Source organism: Pseudophryne corroboree, chromosome 6, assembly GCF_028390025.1.
Source record: "Pseudophryne corroboree isolate aPseCor3 chromosome 6, aPseCor3.hap2, whole genome shotgun sequence".
Classification (NCBI taxonomy): domain Eukaryota; kingdom Metazoa; phylum Chordata; class Amphibia; order Anura; family Myobatrachidae; genus Pseudophryne; species Pseudophryne corroboree.
Window position 1 is genome coordinate 328219052 of NC_086449.1, and position 23630 is coordinate 328242681.

Below are 23630 nucleotides of genomic sequence, written 5' to 3' on the forward strand. Positions count from 1 at the left end.
TGGAGGCACAGAGGTACTTGGAGGTACAGGATGCTTGGAGGAACAGGAGATCACAGGGACGAGGGAGCTCTGGAATCACAGCTTCCGCAGGAGAAACGAAGATACTCAGGCACCGGATCTCTGCCTGGTGTCTGGTTTTAAATCCCCCGCCCTAGCCTGATTGGCGGAGCAGGCAGGTGACGTCAGACCTGCTCCGCCTCCTTGCCCTCGCTCATGATGGCGGCGTCCTTGCTTCCGGGAAGCCGCCGGAGGGACGCGCCGACCCGCCGCCGAAGACCGCCAGGAGAAGAGAGGTGCCGGGCAGACCAGGCCACCCGCAGGGACAAGCGCGGTCGCCGCTGCCCGAGGTGCGTGACAGTACCCCTTCCTCCAGGAGTGGCCCCTGGACACTTCCCGGGCTTAGTCGGATGTCTGGAGTGGAAGATCCGAACCAGACGAGGAGCCGTTTCTTCAGTAGCCTCAATCCAACTTCTCTCCTCAGGACCATAACCCTTCCAGTCCACCAAGTACTGTAATTTTTTATGAAGATAACGAGAGTCAAGAATAGCTTTGATTTCAAACTCCGCTCCAGCTTCTGCCACTACAGACGTTGGCCTAGGGAATGCTGAGTGGAACCGATTCAGAATGAGGGGACGGAGTAGAGAAACATGAAAGGCGTTAGGTATTCGAAGATGGGCAGGCAAACCCAGTTTACAGACCACAGGATTTAAGACTTGTAGCACCGGATAAGGACCGATGAACCTTGGAGCGAATTTCATGGTGGGCACCTTCAACCGGAGATTACGTGTGGACAGCCATACCCTGTCCCCAACTTTATATTGAGGTGCGGCTCGCCGTTTCTTATCTGCGAAGAACTTGTACCGGACAGAAACCTTCTTAAGATTAGCATGAACCTTTCTCCAAATTTGTCCAAAGTGTTGTAGAGTGGACGCTACAGCAGGAACCTCTACTATCGGAAGGCTTGGAAATTCTGGAACACGGGGATGGAACCCGTAGTTGACGAAGAATGGTGATTCCCCAGTGGAAGAATGAAACAAATGGTTATGGGCAAACTCCGCCCAAGGCAACAACTCCACCCAGTTGTCCTGTGAAGGAGAGAGATACAAACGAAGAAAAGTCTCTAGATCTTGATTGACTCGTTCCGTTTGACCATTTGTTTGGGGATGATAAGCTGACGAAAACTTAAGTTTAATTTGTAGGGTTGAACAGAGGGCTTTCCAAAACCTGGCGGTGAACTGTACTCCACGGTCAGAAACAATCTCTTGTGGCAACCCATGCAAACGAAAATGTTCTCGGATAAACAGTAGAGCCAGTTTCGGAGCTGTCGGGAGACCAGTCAAAGGCACAAAGTGTGCCATCTTCGAAAAACGGTCAATGATAACCCAAACGGTGTTGCAACCCTTGGAACAGGGCAAGTCAGTGATGAAGTCCATGGAAATGTGAGTCCAGGGTCTCACAGGGATAGGCAGAGGACGAAGTAACCCTGCAGGAGGCAGACGAGGAGATTTATGTTGTGTACATTGGGGACAAGAATTAACGCAATCTTGTACATCCTTCCTCATGGTGTTCCACCAGTAAGACCTTTGCAGAAACTTGTACATCTTCTGGGCACCGGGATGACCGGAAAACTTGGAGTTATGAACCCACAGTAGTATTCCTGGCCGGAATCTAGCTGGTACGGACATTCTTCCAGGAGGAGGAGCTGGAGTAGTTAAAGCAGCAGAGACAGAAACTGGATTCAGAATTAAACCCCGCTCAGGAGGTTCATCCTCGTCTGTGGAAACTTGTGAACGGGAAAGCGCATCTGCTTTAATATTGAGAGTCCCGGCCCGGTACTTGATAATGAACGAGAATCGGGAAAAGAAAAGTGCCCATCTCGCCTGGCGAGGATTCAAGCATTGTGCGGATTTGATGTACAGCAAATTCTTGTGATCCGTGTAGATGGTAAACACATGTTTAGCCCCTTCCAGAAGATATCTCCATTCTTCCAAGGCAGATTTGATAGCCAAGAGTTCCTGGTCTCCAATAGTGTAATTTCGTTCGGCCGGAGAGAATTTACGAGAATGGAAGCCACACGGATGTAATTTCTTATCAGAGGAGTACTGGGAGAGAACAGCCCCAACCCCGACTGAAGATGCATCAACTTCTAAGAAGAAGGGTTCATCGAAATTTGGTTGTTGGAGAACTGGAGCCGTCATGAAAGCTAACTTTAAGTGAAAAAAAGCTACAATGGCTTCCGGAGGCCACAAACTTGGATTAGAACCCTTCCTCGTCAGGGCGGTAATGGGCGCAACAATGGTGGAGAAACCCTTAATGATTTTCCTGTAGTAGTTCGCAAAGCCCAGGAACCTTTGTATTGCTTTCAAAGAAAGAGGCTGAGTCCAGTCACGAATGGCAGACAGCTTTTCCGGATCCATGCGAAGCTCCGTCCCCGAGATGATATAACCGAGGAACGGAATAGATGTTACTTCAAAGGTACATTTGGAAAGTTTGGCATAGAGATGATTCTCTCGTAAACGGTGGAGCACCTCTTTGACTTGAGTCCTGTGTTCGACAAGATTCTTGGAAAAGATCAGTATATCGTCCAAATATACCACAACACTCTGATACAGCATGTCACGAAAGATTTCATTGACGAATCCCTGGAAAACCGCGGGAGCATTACTAAGACCAAACGGCATCACCAAGTATTCGTAATGCCCATCTCGGGTATTAAAGGCAGTCTTCCATTCATCCCCCTCTCGGATGCGTATAAGATTATAAGCTCCCCTCAAGTCGAGTTTGGAAAAAATGCGGGCACCACGAACCCTATCAAATAATTCTGTGATTAGTGGCAAGGGGTATTTATTCTTAATAGTAATGTCGTTTAAGACGCGGTAGTCGATGCATGGTCTCAACCCCCCGTCCTTTTTCTTCACGAAAAAGAAGCCCGCACCAGCAGGGGAGGAAGAGGGGCGAATAAATCCCTTGAGCATATTGGACTTAATATACTCCGACATGGCTTGAGTCTCGGGAAGAGACAGAGGATATGTGCGACCACGGGGTGGCGTCTTCCCTGGGACAAGGTCAATAGGGCAGTCCCAAGGCCTGTGAGGTGGTAACAGGTCAGCAGCTTGTTCCGAAAATACGTCCTTGTACCCTTGATATGCCTCCGGAATGTGCTCTTCATCCGTTTTGGAGGTGACACGGAGCGGACAAACAGGAGTAAGACAATTAGTGTGACAAAAGGAACTCCAGGACAGAATTTGTGACGACTTCCAGTCGATGTGGGGATTATGACTTTTTAGCCAAGGCATTCCAAGAACCAGATCATGGGGCATTTCTGGGATTACCAAGAGTTCCAAATCTTCCTGATGTAGAGCCCCGACCTGCAGCTTAACTGGCCCCGTGCGCCACATTATAAGACCTTTGGAAATTCTAGTCCCGTTGATAGCCGTCAGTGAAATTGGCCGCTCGATAGGCCGTAACTTTAAACCCAAGCTTTGGGCACAGAAGGAAGAAATGAAGTTCCCTGCAGCTCCGGAATCCAATAGGGCTTCACAAGACTTGGAGACTGAATCGGAGACTAGAGTTACTGGAAGCAAACAGTCCGAAGTTGGAGAAGCTTTTGTCGTAACCCCCAGCTTGACTCCTCCGGAACAAGCTAGGCCTGCCCGTTTCCCGGACGAGATTTACAAGATTTAAGAAAATGATCCGCGGCTCCACAGTAAAGGCAGAGTTTACCCTCACGACGACGCTGTCGTTCTTCCGGAGACAGTCGGGATCGGTTAATTTGCATGGGCTCATCTGAGCTAGGTGAGGCCACCGGTCTAGGAGTAGGATTCCGGAACCTGGAACGATCCGGACGGCTACGTTCTCTTCCACGCTCCTGCATCCGAAGATCCACCTTGACGCAAAGAGAAATCAGATCTTCTAATGGATCCGGCAGATCTCTGGTAACCAGCTCATCTTTCAGCCGGTCGGAAAGACCGTTCCAGAAGGCAGCTCTCAGAGCGTCATTATTCCAGCGTAGTTCGGAAGCAATGGTCTGGAAATGAACCACGTACTGACCCACGGAACGGGCGCCCTGTCGAACACGGAGCAAGTCGGAAGAAGCAGTGGTCATTCTGCCGGGTTCGTCGAAAATCCTTCGAAAGGACGAGATGAAGTTGGTATAGTTGGAAACCATGGGATCAGATCGTTCCCATAATGGAGACACCCAATCCAAAGCAGAACCTTCCAACAGAGAAATAATATATGCTACCTTGGACCGGTCTGTAGGAAAGTTGTGTGCAAGTAGCTCGAAATGTACCTCGCATTGGTTCAAGAAACCACGACAATTTTTAGGATTCCCATTATAGCGGGACGGAGTAGGCAGCTGAAGGCGTGGAGTGATACCGGCCGATGGTTGAACATTGCTGGCAACGGCAACTGGTGCGACTACTGGAACAGGTGCCGGAATTACTGAGGCTAGAGACGCCTGAATCTGATCCAGACGCCCGGACAACTGCTGGAGGTACTGCATCACCTGGCCTTGTGCCGCTTCCTGACTTTGTACTCGAGAAGCCAGGTTCTGGATGGCACTTGAGTCCGTGTTCCGATTCCCCGGGTCCATGTGGCCTGAGTATACTGTCACTGACCTGGTTTGGGAGTGTTGTGGACTCGGGGCTTCTTCCGATGACCGGGAAGGGGAACCGCTACTGGGTCGCAGTAGAGATGGCCGGATGTAGGTCTTCCTCATGCAGGATTAAGACGGCAAGCAGGAAGCACAGAGGAATTCTTGAAGGTCTCCTGAAAGACAAGACTTGTAGAAATACTGAAGGCTGAGGTACTGAGATATTGAAGGCACTGTGGTGTTGGAGACACTGTGGTGTTGGAGGCACTGAGGTGCTGGGAGTACAGGGAGTGCTGGGAGGCACTCGGAGGCACGAGGGTGCTTGGAGGCACGAGGTGCTTGGAGGCACGAGGTAATTGGAGGCACGGAGGTGCTTGGAGGCACGGAGGTGTTTGGAGGCACGAGGTGTTTGAAGGCACGAGGTGTTTGGAGGCACGGAGGTGCTTAGAGGCACGGAGGTGCTTGGAGGCACGAGGTGCTTGGAGGCAGGGAGGTGCTTGGAGGCAGGGAGGTGCTTGGAGGCACGAGGTAATTGGAGGCACAGAGGTGCTTGGAGGCACAGAGGTGTTTGGAGGCACCAAGGTGTTTGGAGGCACGAGGTGCTTGGAGGTACGGAGGTATTTGGAGACACCAAGGTGCTTGGAGGCACGGAGGTACTTGGAGGCACAGAGGTACTTGGAGACACTGAGGTACTTGGAGGCACGGTGGTACTTGGAGGCACGGTGGTACTTGGAGGCACGGAGGTACTTGGAGGCACAGAGGTACTTGGAGGCACGGGGTGCTTGGAGGCACGGAGGTACTTGGAGGCACGGGGTTCTTGGAGGCACGGAGGTACTTGGAGGCACGGGGTGCTTGGAGGCACGGGGTGCTTGGAGGCACGGAGGTACTTGGAGGCACGGGGTGCTTGGAGGCACGGAGGTACTTGGAGGCACAGAGGTACTTGGAGGTACAGGATGCTTGGAGGCACAGGATGCTTGGAGGAACAGGAGATCACAGGGACGAGGGAGCTCTGGAATCACAGCTTCCGCAGGAGAAACGAAGATACTCAGGCACCGGATCTCTGCCTGGTGTCTGGTTTTAAATCCCCCGCCCTAGCCTGATTGGCGGAGCAGGCAGGTGACGTCAGACCTGCTCCGCCTCCTTGCCCTCGCTCATGATGGCGGCGTCCTTGCTTCCGGGAAGCCGCCGGAGGGACGCGCCGACCCGCCGCCGAAGACCGCCAGGAGAAGAGAGGTGCCGGGCAGACCAGGCCACCCGCAGGGACAAGCGCGGTCGCCGCTGCCCGAGGTGCGTGACATGGCCCTTGCGTTGGCCTCTGCCCAGAGGAGGATTTTTGACACTTCTCATATCACCGCTCTGCTTCTTGTTCACCCTTGTTGGTTTATGTATGCCACCGACATGGCGTTGTCCAACAGAACCTGGATCGTCTGATCCTTCAGGAGATGAGAAGCTTGCAGAAGAGCATTGTAAATTGCCCTGAGTTCCAGGATGTTTATCGGCAGAGCTGATTCCTGTCTCGACCATATACCCTGGAACTGGGCCCCTTGGGTCACAGCCCCCCAACCCCGGAGGCTGGCATCCGTTGTCAGAAGAATCCTCGAGTGTTTATTGAAACTCCTGTCCTCTACTAGGTGAGGAACTTGTACCCACTTAATAGAGAAATCCGGGCACTCGGAGATAAGGTCACTTCCTGATGCATGTGAAGGTGGTACCCCGACCATTTGTCCAGCAGATCCAGCTGAATGGTCGGGCATGTAATTTGCCATACTGGATTGCCTCTTAAGCAGCCACTATCTTGCCCAGTAATCGGATGCAAAGATGTATGGACACCTTGCGAGGACTGAGGACCGAGCGAACCATAGCCTGGATAGTCAAGGCCTTGTCCATCAGGAGAAACACCTTTTGAGACACTGTATCCAGTATCATTCCCAGGGACTGAAGACGTTGAGTTGGTTCCAGGTGAGATTTCTGAAAATGTAGGATCCACCCATGATCCGTAAGCAGACGAGTCGTCAGATCGATGCTGGCAGCAGGCGCTCTCTGGACACAGCCTTTATGAGAAGATTGTCTAAGTAGGGGACTATGTTGACCTCCATCATGTGCAGTTGCAGCATCATCTCCGCCATGACTTTAGTGACTACCCTCGGAGCTGTGGACAGGCCAAAGGGCAAGGCCTTAAACTGGAAACGGTTTTCCAAGATGTCGAACCTGAGATAAGCCTGATGAGGGGGCCACATGGGAATGTGCAGGTAGGCATCCTTGACACCCAGAGCCACCAGGAACTCCCCCTCCTCCAGACTGGACACCACTGCCCATAGGGATTCCATTTTGAACTTGAACACCCGCAGATGCGGGTTCAGAGACTTCAGGTTCAAGATGGGTCACACCGAACCGTCTCGTTTGGGAACAACAAAAAGACTGGAGTAAAAAACCCCGTTGTGTGACAGAGGAGGTACAGGAACCACCACCCCCATCTGCAAAAGTCTTTGAATAGCCTCTTGCAAGGTAACTCTTGCTGCGGGTAAAGCTGGTAAGCCCAACCTGAAGAACCTGTGAGGAGGGAGTGCTTGAAATTCCAGCCGGTATCCTTGGGAAATGAGATCCCTCACCCAAGGATCCCCGTAGGACTTTGCCCACATGGGGGCGAAGTGATGAAGACGAGCACCCACCTGAAAATTGCCTTGCCGCTGGGGCCAACCGTCACGCGGCGGGCTTAGTGGCAGCGTATCCAGTGGTCTGTTCCAGGGATGCAGCAGCTGTAGGTTTTCGGGAATTACCACGGGATCCTCTCGGAGCGGTGGAGACACCCCGGCCCCTTCCTCTGAACCTTTCCACACGAAAGGACTGCAAAGAGGGTCATTGTGTAAGAACGCCTAGCAGGTGGCGCAGCCGTCGGCAGATATGTAGACTTACCCGCCATTGCCTGAGAGATCCATTTATTTAATTTATCTCCAAACAAGGCATCACCTGTAAAGGGAAGATTTTCTACCCCCTTTCTGGAATCAGCGTCCGCTGACCACTGGCGTAACCACAGAGCTCTGCGTGCTGAAACAGCTATAGCAGTAGTGCGGCCATTTATCTTGCACAACTCTTTAATAGCCTCGCTCATAAAATTAGCAGCATCCTGTATGTGTTGCAACAGGGCAATGACCTCATCAATTGGCAGAGAGTCTAAACCATCAATAACAGAATCAGACCACTTTACCATTGCCTTGGAAATCCACCCACAAACTATTGTGGGACGCTGTGCTGCGCCCGCTGCCATATAAATTGCCTTTAGGAGTAGTCTCAATTTTACGGTCAGCCGGTTCTTTAAGGGATATAGCCCCTGGTACCGGCAGCACCAATTTCTTAGACAGTCTGGACACAGAGACGTGTCAGCTGACGGTGGGTGTTCCCATACCTTCCTGTCCCCTCCGCAGGGAGGGGAAATGTAGTTAAAAACCTCGGAGGAATTTTAAATTTTTTATCAGGGTTTGACCAAGCCTCCCTGGCCATGGAGTTTAATTCTTTAGACACAGGAAAAATTGCTGAGGTCTTTGGTCTAACATTAAAGTACAACTCTCATCTGGTTCCGACTCTGGTTCTGATCCGGTATGTGAAGGACCTCTCTTACAGCAAAAATGAGAGCCTCCACCCTAGGGGACAGAGAGCTGTCCTCATCCATATCATCATCAGGCTGATCAGGATCAGAATCAGACTGGAGCACCTGTGGCAGTGAGCATTTATGTGCAACCACTAGAGGGTGCTGGGAAGCCTTCTTGGTATCTGCTGCTTTTGCCACAAAATCAAGAGTGTCTTAACACCTGTCATTCTTTTTTTTAGCTGCAGCTAATTCTGACATTACATTCTGAATCATGCTCTTAAAACTATCTAACCAGTCAGGTACCTGTGAACTGTGTCCCTGTGGAGATAAGGAACATTGGCCCTCATTCCGAGTTGTTCGCTCGTTCTTTTTCATCGCATTGCAGCGATTTTCTGCAAACTGCGCATGCGCAATGCTCGCACTGCGACTGCGCCAAGTAAATTTGCTAAGAAGTTTGGTATTTTTACTCACGGCATTACGAGGTTTTTTCTTCGTTCTGGTGATCGTTCTGTGATTGACAGGAAGTGGGTGTTTCTGGGCGGAAACTGGCCGTTTTATGGGAGTGTGTGAAAAAACGCTGCCGTTTCTGGGAAAAACGCGGGAGTGGCTGGGCCAACGCTGGGTGTGTTTGTGACGTCAAACCAGGAACGAAACTGACTGAACTGATCGCAGTGGCAGAGTAAGTCTGGAGCTACTCAGAAACTGCTTAGAAATTTCTATTCACAATTTTGAGAATCTTTCGTTCGCAATTTTGCTAAGCTAAGATTCACTCCCAGTAGGCGGCGGCTTAGCGTGTGCAATGCTGCAAAAAGCGGCTAGCGAGCGAACAACTCGGAATGAGGGCCATTGTTCACACATGAGTGACCCCGCTGAAGACGGGAGGAGATTACAAACAGCACACATCACCATGTCAACAGACATCTTACCCCACTGTAATACAGCGCAGCTCACTGACCAACACCTCCACACAGACTTATAGAGCCCCTGGAGTGACACTGAGGAGCGGACAACAGCACACAGGAGCACAATGTGTAAAATATGTGTATGACCTGATAGCAGTGCAGCAGCGCTACCGCTGCACGCTCCGCCCCCCCCTTCTATGACCCCCTGGTACCAGTACAGAGTGTGTAACAGCATGGCTCATGCAGGAAATGGCGCCTTCCCGCCTCTGATCTCGCTCTGGGAAGCCCCGCCCCCTGCAATGGCGCGCGGCCCCTGTAAATTTATTTATACTGGCCACATTAACAACTAAGCAAATGTGTAAAAAAGGAAACACAAAGCCTTAGATGACAGTGAGCACTGTGGGGCATTCAGCCCAGAGCCAGTTTCATCCGCAGCGGGCACCGCAGCTCGTGGCCTGTGACCGCCGTGCGACATGCCGACAAAACTGCACCGGGGACCCGCTAACCTGGACCCCGGTGTAAAACTCACCGCACCTGGATCTTCGGCATGTTAGGGGGTGGCGGCTAGCTGCTGGCGTGGGCACACATACTAACGTAAGTACAAGACCCCAGTATCCACTAGGACGTAAGAGAAATATATTTATCCATTGTTGTACCTTTGTCTTTCTTTTGCTTTATGGTACTTTTATTTCCAAAATCATAGCCAGTAATAATTTGGTGTTAGTTCAATTATGTATATTTCTTTTATTATTTCTAAGCTGTTTTCACTCATTTGAAACTGTGAACAGAAACTAGGGGGAAAAAAAGTCCTGAAGCAAGGACAAAATAGACTGTTCTGAAGTTTGCTACCAGTGAACTATCTTACTACTACTTGTCAGTAAGCTTATCTTATTAGAGAGAAGCAGTAAGCACGAGTCACTGCAGGAAGTAGCAGTCACACTGCAGTGCAGACCAGTGAGCGACCACTGACTTACTCCTGTGTCTGGAGACTGGAGAGTCTGGGTCAAGCCCCTAGCCAGCTAATATCGGCAATTGAACGTACTCGCTATTACTTGGGTGGGTGTGGCCAAGGGGCACACTTGAAAATGACGCCACGATTTGGGCGTGCCCGGCGTTGTATCGCGCGAAGGGGCGTGTCTCTCGGTCGGAACAGTGGGCGTGTCTCCGGACGCGCCGGAAGCGTAGTCCTCCTCTCGGTCCGAGTGTGTTTGCGGCCTGTGTGAACGGTGAAGCCTGGAGCTGGAGTAGTGGCTGCCTGGACACGGCACGGGGGGAGGGAGAAGGGATGGGGGGGAGCTCGGGCCAGGCGTGACCCGCTCCCCGGGGAAGTGTGCAGGATAGGACAAGATGGAGGACACTTGAGGCCAGAGAGAGGGTGAGTGAGATCACTGCAGTGGCTGTGACTTCTATACAGGAGTAACCTATGTCTGCTATCTGCCCATAGACTGGTAGTGCTGCTGCTGCTGCTCTGTGTGTGTGTGATTTGATGGTGTTTGGCAGCAGGCAGCCGGCATCTTACACTGTACACAATGCACAGAGGATCACACCTTGTGTAGCATTAGATACCATGCATGCAGTGGTATTAGGGCTGCCATGTAAATCTCATGTCCTTTTAGAACATGCTAATGTAAATATAACGTATACATGTTCAAGTGCCCCCATGCCAGCAGAGCCCTGCACTGTAGTGTCAGTTGACATTGCTTTGCTCATCATGTGTTTATAATCTGATGTGAGTCATATGCCGCTTGCTATGGCATGGTGTATGCTCTGATGCTAGGTGGTATAGCAATCTCTACATAATCTTACTATATACTGAAGCTGTAGCTAATTTCTGTTTGTAGTCTGTGAATGTATGCAGCCCAACTTCCTAGAGCAAGGTGTATTTTTGTTTTGTTTTGTTTGTTTTCTTGGAAACTGTTACTAAAACACCACTATGAATGTATGTATACGGATATAGGCAGTAATCTATGTATGTGACATTAATCTATATAGGTAATACAGCTGTGTATGAATATTATATTACACAACATAAAATGTCCTTAAAGCTAGTCTTTAATGTCCGAAAAGTCACTACTTGGAGGTTTAACTTAGAGAACCCCTTTACTGCATACAGAATAAAAGCTGTGTGTTGTAATTGCTGTAGGACTGTCTTAGTTATATATAGGTTTTAGTCTGTTAATGCTTTTAGTTTTAATTGTAATAGTTTTGACTGTCTAATGAATTGGCAAAAATTCTGAGTCATTGTATCCTGTCAGTGACATAATTGGTGTTTAGTACCCTCCATATACCTTTTGATGATCTAATGATTATATTGCTTCAACCTAATTTTGATCACATTGGTTTCTTTGCTGTGGCCACATTTTTCTTCTCTAATGTGTATACATTCTGTTTTATATCGCTGAAGTGTAATAGTGGATGTCATTAGTTTTCTAAGATACTGTGCTATGCAATGCTTTTGGCAGTGTAGCCAATATCCATTACCTTCTAGTTTGTGATAGCTAAATGTAGCTACTGTCAGGTGCCAGTATAACTGCAGGCATGTTTTTCTTGTACAATTACTTGGACACTGCCGCTTTATATATATCTAGCTATGTATGGTAATAGTAGGAAAAAGGATGAAGAATTGCAAACGCTGATCTATTGCCACTTTCAGGCCTGTTTTGTCTGCCTTTTATAATTCATGGTCTCTAATTATTAGTTATTTCTAAAATGCCTACTAAGTGCATAGTGCTCTGCTAAAGGAGTCAAAACACACCTGCATTAGTGACAAGACTGGCACACACAGCCAGCCGGGAGAGGAGGTCATTGGGCATTAGAGCTTACTACAGTATCTTAACTTTTGTGTAACCATTATGGCAATTCACCTATTTGTTAGTAAACACAAAGTTATAGTATTCCCGTTTTATGTCCTCCAGATCTGTGTGTGTGGGTTAATTTTCCTTCTATCCTCCAGTCAGTCTTATACCTTCCATTTTCAGGCTGTGAAATATGCACAGGGCAAGTGTTCCTTATTACCGGTCAAGAGCACATAACCTCTGGTTTTAGCGCTGTCCCTTAGTATCACGGGGATTAGACGTGGGAAACACCGCCCCCCTCCCTCCATCCCCCACTCTGATTGTCTAGGCTCTCTTTCATCCTAAGCATCTGCAGTAGTAGATTGGGTTACAACAATAATACTGCTATCAAAGAGGCTGCAGCTGCCCCAGCCCCCTCACTCTATAGTTTTCTCTCCTTGTCTTGTTTCTTTTCTTCATGTCCCCTCTTTCTCTTTCTTCCATTTATATTCCTTTCCCTGTTTTCTCCTATACCTCGGCCTCCATATCACACCTCCCCCCTCGGTTTTCTTTGCTGGTTCGCTCTGTGCTCCAGTACACATCCCTCTTGTATCTACTCACACACCAACCTATATTTATGTACAAAACATTTTATGTGCTGGGAGTGGGTGATTCAGGGACACCAGAGAAGTGTAGAATATCTTGAGACATGCCAGGACTCTTCGTGTGTGTAGCAGACTCGGTTATAGAGGAGTAGAATGGCCTTTTGTTCTGTATCTGATGTTTACATTGTGCCCACTGTTCACCCAGCCTCTCTTTTCAGGTTCATAGTTAAAAATAGAATTCTAATGTATGTAGTACACTGTCTGTACTCTTGGGATATATGTGTGTATGTATACACACACATACTGCTTGTGCATTGCTTAAGCACGTAGTAAAATACACACATGATGATGTAATAAAACTAGGTATCTGAGTTGACACTAACATAAAAGATGTCAAACGTCTCACAAATACATGCAAGAAGCTACTTTGCCGTGTAGTGTATCAGTGATGTCACACACCTTGTTTTGTATTGCTTAGTTCTGTCCTGTGTGAAATGTATGTTTGAAGTCCACATTGCTCCTATTGTCTATAGATATGTATATCTCTGAAACATGTCAACATTTACATATTTTGACACCGTTTAAAAGAATTTAACTTCAACCCATGTAGTATAAAATTGTATATAGAAATGTTGCGTTCATCCATGTCTGAGGTATATGTTTTATTTTTGCTCTGTGCTTTTTTTCTGCATTATGTTGGCGTTTATTTCCTGTGTTTAGGAGGGTGTAATGTTACAATGTGAAAATCTCTGCACAACTAATTACATAGGTGTACTAAATCATATAGGTGTATTAAAATGTCATAAGCTTAAGGGCTTGTTTACATGTGTGTTGGAACAATGGGTAAATCACATAACTAATGCATTTTTAGGGGGCAATTCAATTGCTCTGGGTGCCCCCTGCTGGGCGTCTATACGAATGAGCGCCCGATGGAGCAGTTTAGCTATTGCTCCTTTCGGACACCTATAGCCGTTTTTTCTTGCCATCGCCAAGAAATACTTTGTGGTTCTTGCTTCACATGAATCCACCTCAAAGAGTGGAGACTCTCTCTTCTTTCAAACAAGGGTGCCTCTAAAAGTATGCTGTTAAATTACTGGCGGTCAGGATACAGACGCCGGAATCCCGACAGCTGGGGAATGCAGGCGGTTAGTATCCCGATCCAAGCCCAGTATTCCTACTCGGGTAGATCCCGACCTCCAGGATCCCATTCCGATCCCCCTCTGAGTGTGTAGGCAGCAGGATGGGGAAATCATACATTACATGGCCTCTCCCATCTGCCTGCTGTTTTAGTATTTCTTCAGTGTAGTCTGGTCTTGTCTGCAATAAGGGACCATGGGCACGATTCAATTCGATGACGGTTGAATAGCGCTGGGAATTAGCTTCCAGGGCTATTCAACACAGTTCCCTGTGACAGCCAACTACAGGATTTCTTCTTGCACCCCTGAAGGGGTGCGAGCAGAAATCCGTCAAAAGTGCCGGCGCAATACTGATTTCTGCCCTTAGCACTGTGGAAACAGCTTTGTGCCGGGCACTTAAGTGTATTGAATAGCCCTGGGAGCTAATTCCCCGCGCTATTAAGCTGTCATCGAATTGAATCGTGCCCAATATCATTTGAAAGAAAGGATGCTACTTTTTCAAATAAGGGGTGACCCTGAGTTTATTAAAGTCAGGATAAGTGATTCCATAATGATTTATTCAGTGCAGGGTTGTTCTCATCAAATATTAACTTCTCTTACAAATAAATAGTGGACCTTAATGACAGCATTGTAGGTCTGAGGTGTTGACACTGCCCAGACCCTCCTCCAAGCAACAGCAACTGTAAGGTAAGCCTACCATTAGAATTTTGCAGTGCTTAGTACAAGTCCCACTCATCCTTAGCAGCAGGGGACTTGATGCAATGGTTTTCAAACTGTGTCCCATGGCACCCTTTGGTTCCTCGGGATACTTGCAGGGTGCCTTGGATTGGTTGTCCAGGACCAATTATAAATATTTATAGACCATGTATTAGACAAAACCGCTGCTGGTGGCTACCAATCTTAAAATATGTGGACAGAAAGAAGCAAATCTTGTCCCTCACCACACAACTGCGCCTAAGAATGAGATTTAAATACAATTTACTTAATTTAATTCTTTCTTTTTAAATTTCTCAATAAGAAATATTTGGACTAGGGTTGCCGTGAAAAAAATCTGATACTCTAGGGTGCCATGATTAAAAAAAAGTTTGATAACCACTGGCTTAAGGTATGAAATGCTCCAGGTCATAATGGTATTTACCTGGAGTATGGTATTCTACTCCATCTGACAAAGCTACTATGTCTACGGCACTTAAGCGTTGGCTCCTGCTGGTAGCATACCTGAAATTAAAAAAACCCAAAAACAAAAAAAACCTGCTATGGCAGTAGGATATTCTCAGTGTCTGGTTGTGCTCTCCTAACCCCTTCTGATGTAGGACAGTCATACAGGTAGCATGCTGTCCATCTACAGCACTCTACTGATAGAAATGGGAAGTATCGCCAGACCACTGCAAGCACAGCAATAAAATAGAAAAATGTAGACCTGGGTGTAAACTGGTGCTTTTATAAAAAACTAATACAGGTACTAATAAAAATATTGCTAAGGTTCTCTACTATTGGGCAGTGATGGAGGTTGGAGAGATTGGTGTGGGTGGGTTGAAAAGAGACTTAAATCAGAAAAAGAGGAGTTAGGACTCTGAGGGACTGATTCTTGGTCTTGGCAGTGGCTATTATTATTATTATTATTATTATTATTATTATTATCATCCTTTATTTATATGGCGCCACAAGGGTTCCGCAGCACCCAATTACAGAGTACATAAATAAATAATCAAACAGGAAAACAGCAACTTAAAGTTGATGACAATATAGGACAAGTACAGGGTAAATAAACATAGCTACTGTACATCAGCAGATGACACTGGAATAAGTATCAGGTGGCAGAAGACTGCTGGATTTGGTGCAGTTGAAGATTATTAAAGTAAGAAAAAGAATAAGCACATGAGGGAAGAGGGCCCTGCTCGTGAAAGCTTACATTCTAAAGGGGAGGGGTAGACAGAGAGGGTTGACACAGATGGGGTACATAGAGAGCGTGGAACAGAGGGTTAAGATGAGATTTGGCTGGGTTTGGTGAAGAAGTGGGTTTTGAGACCCCGTTTAAGTTTTGTAGAGAGATGGAGAGTCTGAGGGGGAGAGGTAGGGAATTCCAGAGGAGTGGGAGGAAGTAATCCGTAGGCAAGAGAGTCGGCGTGCATTAGCAGAGCGAAGAGGACGGGTGGGAGTGTAAAGGGAGATAAGGTCAGAGATGTAGATGGGAGAGGAGTGGGTGAGGGCTTTGTAAGTGAGTGTGAGAAGCTTGAAATGGATTCTGAAAGGGAAGGGGAGCCAGTGAAGGTCTTGTAAGAGAGGAGAGGTGGACGTAGTGCGTTTGGTGAGGAAAATGAGCCGGGCAGCAGCATTGAGTATAGATTGGAGTGGAGAGAGGTATTTGTCAGGAATGCCAGTCAGGAGGAGATTACAGTAGTCCAGTCTGGAGATGACCAGTGAGTGGATAAAAGTCTTAGTAGCATCCTGGGTCAGAAAGGGTCTGATCCTGGAAATATTTTTTAGATGAAAACGGCAGGTTTGTGAGAGGTGCTGAATGTGTGGTTTGAAGGAGAGGGAGGAGTCAAGGATTACTCCAAGACAGCGCACTTGGGGGCTAGAGGAGATAGTAGTGCCATCAATAGATAATGAGATTGTAGGAGGTGAGGTTATGCGGGAGGGAGGGAAGATGATCAGCTCGGTCTTAGACATGTTAAGTTTAAGGAAGCGCTGGGACATCCAGGAAGAGTTAGCAGAGTGACAGTTGGAGATACAAGTGAGGAGAGCAGGGGAGAGGTCTGGAGAAGAAATATAGATTTGGGTGTCATCAGCATAGAGATGATATTGGAAACCAAAAGAACTAATGAGCTTACCTAGTGAGGACGTATAGAGAGAGAAAAGAAGAGGACCAAGGACAGAACCTTGGGGTACACCTAAAGTTAGTGGAAGTGAGGGGGAGGTGGAGTCATGAGGAGACAGAGAATGAACAGTCAGAGAGGTAGGAATACAACCAAGAGAGGGCAGTATCACGCAGACCAATGGAGTTAAGGATTTGCAGTAGGAGAGGATGGTCCACAGTGTCAAAAGCAGCAGAGAGATCAAGTAGAATAAGTAGAGAGTAGTGTCCCTTAGATTTAGCAGCATGGAGGTCATTGCATACTTTTGTAAGGGCAGTTTCAGTGGAGTGGAGAGGACGGAAGCCAGACTGGAATGGGTCAAGTAGTGAGTGTGAGGAAAGAAAGGAAGTAAGGTGGTTGTAGACAATACGCTCAAGGAGTTTGGAGGCAAAAGGGAGGAGAGAGATGGGTCGGTAGTTGGAGAGTGTGTTTGGATCAGGGGTAGGTTTTTTAAGACTAACTATTGGCAGGGGATCCGGATTGAAAGTTGACAGTAACTAGGTCGACCACTATTGGTCGACAGTAACTAGGTCGACAGGGTCTTTAGGTCGACATGATCTAGGTCGACAGGTCAAAAGGTCGACATGAGTTTTACACCTTTTCATACTTAACGATCCACGTGGACTACGATTGGAACGGTAATCTGTGCCGAGCGAAGGCACCATGCCCGAAGCATGGCGAGCGAAGCGGTGCACTAATTGGGGTTCCCGGTCACTCTACGAAGAAAACGACACCAAAATAACATTAAAAACTCATGTCGACCTTTTGACCTGTCGACCTAGACACCCTGTCGACCTAGTTACTGTCGACCAATAGTAGTCGACCTAGTTACTGTCGACTTTCAATACCACACCCATTGGCAGTCAACCATCTGCGACTTTAATACAAACATTTCTGTTGGTATGAGAAGACATGGTTGGTTTACAGGGCAAAGAGCTTAAATCAGTGCAAGAAAGATTGCAGTTGATTAGATGATGGTCAGGGAGAATTAAAGAAATCAGAAGCTTAGTCAGTAGAAAACAATTAAGTCAAGTTACACCCCTCCATAGAGGATGTGTAAAGGAGCTTAAAGATAATGGGAGGTGATGTACTTCTGGTTTGTTGGTCAGTTGTGTGCACAATTGCAGTGAATTGTTTGGGAGTGTGGGGTATCTGGATTTAGTAATGTCACCAGTTTATAGAATATGATAGGGGCGATTCAATTATTAAGCGGAAATCTAGCTTTCAGGCTAAATTATTAATTTAATCTCCGGCACAGGATTAGCCATATTAAGCAGCTTCTTCCGTGCTGAGTTCCGGGTGTGATGCAGTTGCGGCATGTCTGGCACTCGTGACAAGCCCCAAAGTCTGATACCCCTTTTCCACTATTGATGCGTGTCGCAGCTGGGAGCCTGACACGGGTGCTACTCAGCTGCGACCCGCATCAGAGCCCCCTTTCCCACTGCACTCACCAACTCGCCATATTGCCGAGTTGGTGATGCTGCTGGTGACGCTGCGCTGGGAGATCACATGATCTCCCAACGCCGCCCTTCCATACACTGGGAACGGGAGCCGTGTCGCATCGACACGGCTTCCGTTTACACTGCACAGCTTACCGGGTTGAACTCGTGTTGAACCCGGTAAGCTACCCGGGTAGGATTCCCGGATCACTTGATCCGGGTTTTTGCAGAGGGAGCCGTTTCCACTAGCAAAAAACACAGGTAAATGCGCGCCCATATGCATTTACCCGTGTTTTTGGAGCTAGTGGAAAAGGGGTATTACTTAAAACAAATATCTGTTCGGCGATAAAATCTGTCTTTGGGCTAGTCGCAAGGGTTAATTGAATAGCTCCTAGGCAGGAATTGATTTCCCCCCTTATGCTGTATACACACTTGCAGATATTTCGTTCGTACAGCAATCCTATCAGATTGGTCCTGCAGCATGACCGATGCCTATATATCATGCAGATATATCAGTACATCTACCTGTGTGTACGGCCGATCAGCCAATCAAATGATATATTGGCTGCAGAATCCATTGTATATGATGTCGCATGTGGACGGGCATATTCAAATAGGTCTGCTGATGAATCATAATGGCAAGGCGATTGCTAAGTGTGTATGCAGTTTTTGTGCATAAACCTTACCAGTCGTCGGATCGGTCGGCCGGATGGCCAGTCCATCGGCTGAGTGTGCCCCTAGCTTAAGTCTGAAAACAGTTAGTTTCTCTGACGTCCTAGTGGATGCTGGGAACTCCGTAAGGACCATGGGGAATAGCGGGCTCCGAAGGAAGCTAGGCACTCTAGAAAGATCTTAGACTACCTGGTGTGCACTGGCTCCTCCCACTATGACCCTCCTCCAAGCCTCAGTTAGATTTCGTGCCCGGCCGAGGTTGGATGCACACTAGGGGCTCTCCTGAGCTCTTAGAAAGTAATAGTCTTAGATTTTTTTATTTTCAGTGAGACCTGCTGGCAACAGGCTCACTGCAGCGAGGGACTAAGGGGAGAAGAAGCGAACTCGCCTGCTTGCAGCCGGATTGGGCTTCTTAGGCTACTGGACACCATTAGCTCCAGAGGGATCGACCGCAGGCCCAGCCTTGATGTTCGGTCCCGGAGCCGCGCCGCCGTCCCCCTTACAGAGCCAGAAGCAAGAAGATGGTCCGGAAAAGCGGCGGCATGAAGACATCCTGTCTTCACCAAGGTAGCGCACAGCACTGCAGCTGTGCGCCATTGCTCCTCTCACACACTTCACACTCCGGTCACTGAGGGTGCAGGGCGCTGGGGGGGGGGCCCCCTGAGGCAGCAATAAAAACACCTTGGCTGGCTAAAATACCTCAATATATAGCCCCAGGGGCTATATATGAGGTAAATACCCCTGCCAGAATTCCATAAAAAGCGGGAGAATAGGCCGCGAAAAAGGGGCGGAGCCTATCTCCTCAGCACACTGGCGCCATTTTTCCCTCACAGCTCCGCTGGAAGGAAGCTCCCTGGCTCTTCCCTGCAATCTACAGTACCAGTAAGAGGGAAAAGAGAGGGGGGGCATTAAATTTGGCAGTGTATATATATATTTTATTGAAAAGCAGCTATTAGGGACATAACTCAGTTAGTCCCTGTATATATATAGCGCTCTGGTGTGTGCTGGCATACTCTTACTCTGTCCCCCCAAAGGGCTTTTTGTGGGTCCTGTCCTCTGTTTGAGCATTCCCTGAGTGTGTCGGTACGGCTGTGTCGACATGTTTGAGGAGGATAATGATGTGGAGGGGGAGCAGATGCCTTTAGCAGGGATGTCACCCCCTGGGGGGCAGACACCTGAGTGGATGAGTTTATGGCAGGAAATGAGTGCACGTATAGACTCCTTACATAAAAAATTTGACGACATGCCGACTGTGGGACAGCCGAGTCTTCAGCTCGTGCCTGTCCAGGTGTCTCAAAAGTCATCAGGGGCTCTGAAAAGCCCGCTATCTCAGATGGCACAAGTAGATGTCGACATGGATACTGACACCAGTGTCGACGACGATGAGTCAAATTTAATGCCCGTTAAGGCCATTCACTGCATGATTGAGGCAATGAAAGAGGTGTTAAATATTTCTGATTTACATCCAGGTACCACAAAAAAGGGTATTATGTTTGGGGAGAAAAAACTACCTGTAGTTTTTCCACCGTCAGATGAATTAAATGAAGTGTGTGAAGAAGCGTGGGCTTCCCCTGATAAGAAATTGGTAATTCCTAAGAAGATACTAATGGCGTTCCCTTTCCCACCAGAGGATAGGTTACGTTGGGAAACACCCCCTAGGGTGGATAAAGCGCTCACACGTTTGTCTAAAAAGGTGGCACTACCGTCCCAGGATACGGCCGCCCTTAAGGAACCTGCTGATAGAAAGCAGGAGGCGATCCTGAAGTCTGTATATACACACTCAGGCATTATACTTAGACCAGCTATTGCGTCAGCATGGATGTGCAGTGCTGCCGCTGCGTGGTCAGATAAACTGTCAGAAAATATTGACACATTAGACAGAGACACGATTCTGCTAACAATTGACCATATCAAAGACTCAGTCTTATACATGAGAGATGCACAGAGGGAAATCTGCCGGCTGGCATCTAAAGTAAGTGCATTATCCATCTCTGCTAGGAGATGCTTATGGACTCGCCAGTGGACTGGAGATGCAGATTCCAAAAGGCACATGGAAGTTTTGCCTTATAAAGGGGAGGAATTATTTGGGGATGGTCTCTCCGACCTAGTTTCCACAGCAACGTCTGGGAAGTCAGCATTTTTACCCCATGTCCCCTCACAGCCTAAGAAGGCGCCATTTTATCAGGTTCAGTCCTTTCGGACCCAGAAAAACAAGCGGGGAAAAGGAGGGTCTTTTCTGTCTAGAGGCAGAGGTAGGGGAAAAAGGCTGCAGCAAACAGCAGGTTCCCAGGAACAAAAGTCCTCCCCCGCTTCCTCTTCCAAGTCCGCCGCATGACGGTGGGGCTCCACAGGCGGAGCCAGGTACGGTGGGGGCCCGCCTCATGAATTTCAGCGATCAGTGGGCTCGCTCACAGGTGGATCCCTGGATCCTTCAAATAGTATCTCAGGGATACAAGCTGGAATTCGAGGCGGCTCCACCCCACCGGTTCCTAAAATCTGCCTTGCCGATTGCTCCCTCAGACAGGGAGGCGGTGCTAGCAGCGATTCACAAGCTGTATTCCCAGCAGGTGATAATCAAGGTACCCCTACTTCAACAAGGCCGGGGTTACTATTCCACACTATTTGTGGTGCCGAAACCGGACGGTTCGGTGAGACCCATTTTAAATTTGAAATCCTTGAACACATACATAAAAAAATTCAAGTTCAAGATGGAATCGCTCAGGGCGGTTATTGCAAGCCTGGACGAGGGGGATTACATGGTATCCCTGGACATCAAGGATGCTTACCTGCATGTCCCCATTTACCATCCTCACCAGGAGTACCTCAGATTTGTGGTACAGGATTGCCATTACCAATTCCAGACGCTGCCGTTTGGACTCTCCACGGCACCGAGGGTATTTACCAAGGTTATGGCGGAAATGATGATACTCCTTCGAAAAAAGGGAGTTTTAATTATCCCATACTTGGACGATCTCCTAATAAAGGCACGATCCAAGGAACAGTTGTTAGTGGGAGTAGCACTATCTCAGGAAGTGCTGCGCCAGCACGGCTGGATTCTGAATATCCCAAAGTCACAGCTGGTCCCCACGACACGTCTAATGTTCCTGGGAATGATTCTGGACACAGTCCAGAAAAAAGTGTTTCTCCCGGAGGAGAAAGCCAGGGAGTTGTCTTCTCTAGTCAGAGACCTCCTAAAACCAAAACCGGTATCGGTGCATCACTGCACGCGGGTCCTGGGAAAGATGGTAGCTTCTTACGAAGCAATTCCATTCGGCAGGTTCCATGCCAGAATTTTTCAGTGGGACCTGTTGGACAAGTGGTCCGGATCGCATCTTCAGATGCATCGCTTGATAACCCTGTCCCCAAGAACCAGGGTGTCTTTTCTGTGGTGGCTGCAGAGTGCTCATCTTCTGGAGGGCCGCAGATTCGGCATACAGGACTGGGTCCTGGTGACCACGGATGCCAGCCTACGAGGCTGGGGGGCAGTCACAAAGGGAAGAAACTTCCAAGGACTATGGTCAAGTCAGGAGACTGCCCTTCACATAAATATTCTGGAACTAAGGGCCATTTACAATGCCCTAAGTCAAGCAAAATCCCTGCTCCTACACCAGCCGGTGCTGATCCAGTCAGACAACATCACAGCAGTCGCCCATGTGAATCGACAGGGCGGCACAAGAAGCAGGATGGCAATGGCAGAAGCCACAAGAATTCTCCGATGGGCGGAGAATCATGTACTAGCACTGTCAGCAGTGTTCATCCCGGGAGTGGACAACTGGGAAGCAGACTTTCTCAGCAGGCACGACCTCCACCCGGGAGAGTGGGGACTTCATCCGGAAGTCTTCCAAATGATTGTAAATCAATGGGGTCGTCCACAGGTGGACATGATGGCGTCCCGCCTAAACAAAAAACTAGAGAGGTATTGTGCCAGGTCAAGAGACCCTCAGGCGATAGCTGTGGACGCTCTAGTGACACCGTGGGTGTACCGGTCAGTTTGTGTTCCCTCCTCTACCTCTCATACCAAAGGTATTGAGAATAATAAGAAAGTGAGGAGTAAACACAATTCTCGTGGTTCCGGATTGGCCAAGAAGAGCGTGGTACCCGGAACTTCAAGAGATGATCTCAGAGGACCCGTGGTCTCTGCCACTCAGACAAGACCTGCTACAGCAGGGGCCCTGTCTGTTCCAAGACTTACCGCGGCTGCGTTTGACGGCATGGCGGTTGAACGCCGGATCCTGAAGGAAAAGGGCATTCCGGAGGAAGTCATTTCTACGCTTATTAAAGCCAGGAAAGAGGTCACAGCAACTCATTATCACCGCATATGGCGGAAGTATGTTGCATGGTGTGAGGCCGAAAAGGCCCCAACGGAGGAATTTCAACTAGGTCGATTTCTGCATTTCCTGCAAGCAGGAGTAAATATGGGCCTAAAACTGGGCTCCATTAAGGTACAGATCTCGGCTCTGTCGATTTTCTTTCAAAAAGAACTAGCTTCAGTACCTGAAGTTCAGACATTTGTTAAAGGAGTGCTGCATATTCAGCCCCCGTTTGTGCCCCCTGTGGCACCTTGGGATCTCAACGTGGTGTTGAGTTTCTTAAAATCACATTGGTTTGAACCACTAAAAACCGTGGATCTGAAATATCTCACGTGGAAGGTGGTTATGTTATTGGCCTTGGCTTCTGCCAGGCGAGTATCAGAATTGGCGGCTTTGTCCTGTAAAAGCCCTTATCTGATTTTCCATATGGATAGGGTAGAATTGAGGACTCGTCCCCAGTTTCTCCCAAAGGTGGTGTCAGCGTTTCACCTGAACCAGCCTATTGTGGTGCCTGCGGCTACTAGGGACTTGGAGGACTCCAAGTTGCTAGACGTTGTCAGGGCACTGAAAATATGTTTCCAGAACGGCTAGAGTCAGAAAATCTGACTCGCTGTTTATCCTATATGCACCCAACAAGCTGGGTGCTCCTGCTTCTAAGCAGACTATTGCTCGTTGGATTTGTAATACAATTCAGCTTGCACATTCTGTGGCAGGCCTGCCACAGCCAAAATCTGTCAATGCCCATTCCACAAGG

The 23630-nt window shown here is 48.3% G+C and overlaps 1 protein-coding gene across 2 annotated transcripts in view; it reads left to right on the forward strand.

Annotated features, from left to right (window-relative positions):
- The first annotated feature begins 10204 nt into the window (after positions 1-10204).
- ZNF609 (zinc finger protein 609) overlaps positions 10205-23630 on the forward strand; it is a 244876-nt gene continuing 231450 nt past the window's right edge. For both annotated transcript variants that reach the window (XM_063926360.1, XM_063926362.1), the window contains exon 1: positions 10205-10457. The gene's annotated coding sequence lies outside the window, so the exon portion shown is untranslated. The remainder of the gene's footprint in view (positions 10458-23630) is intronic.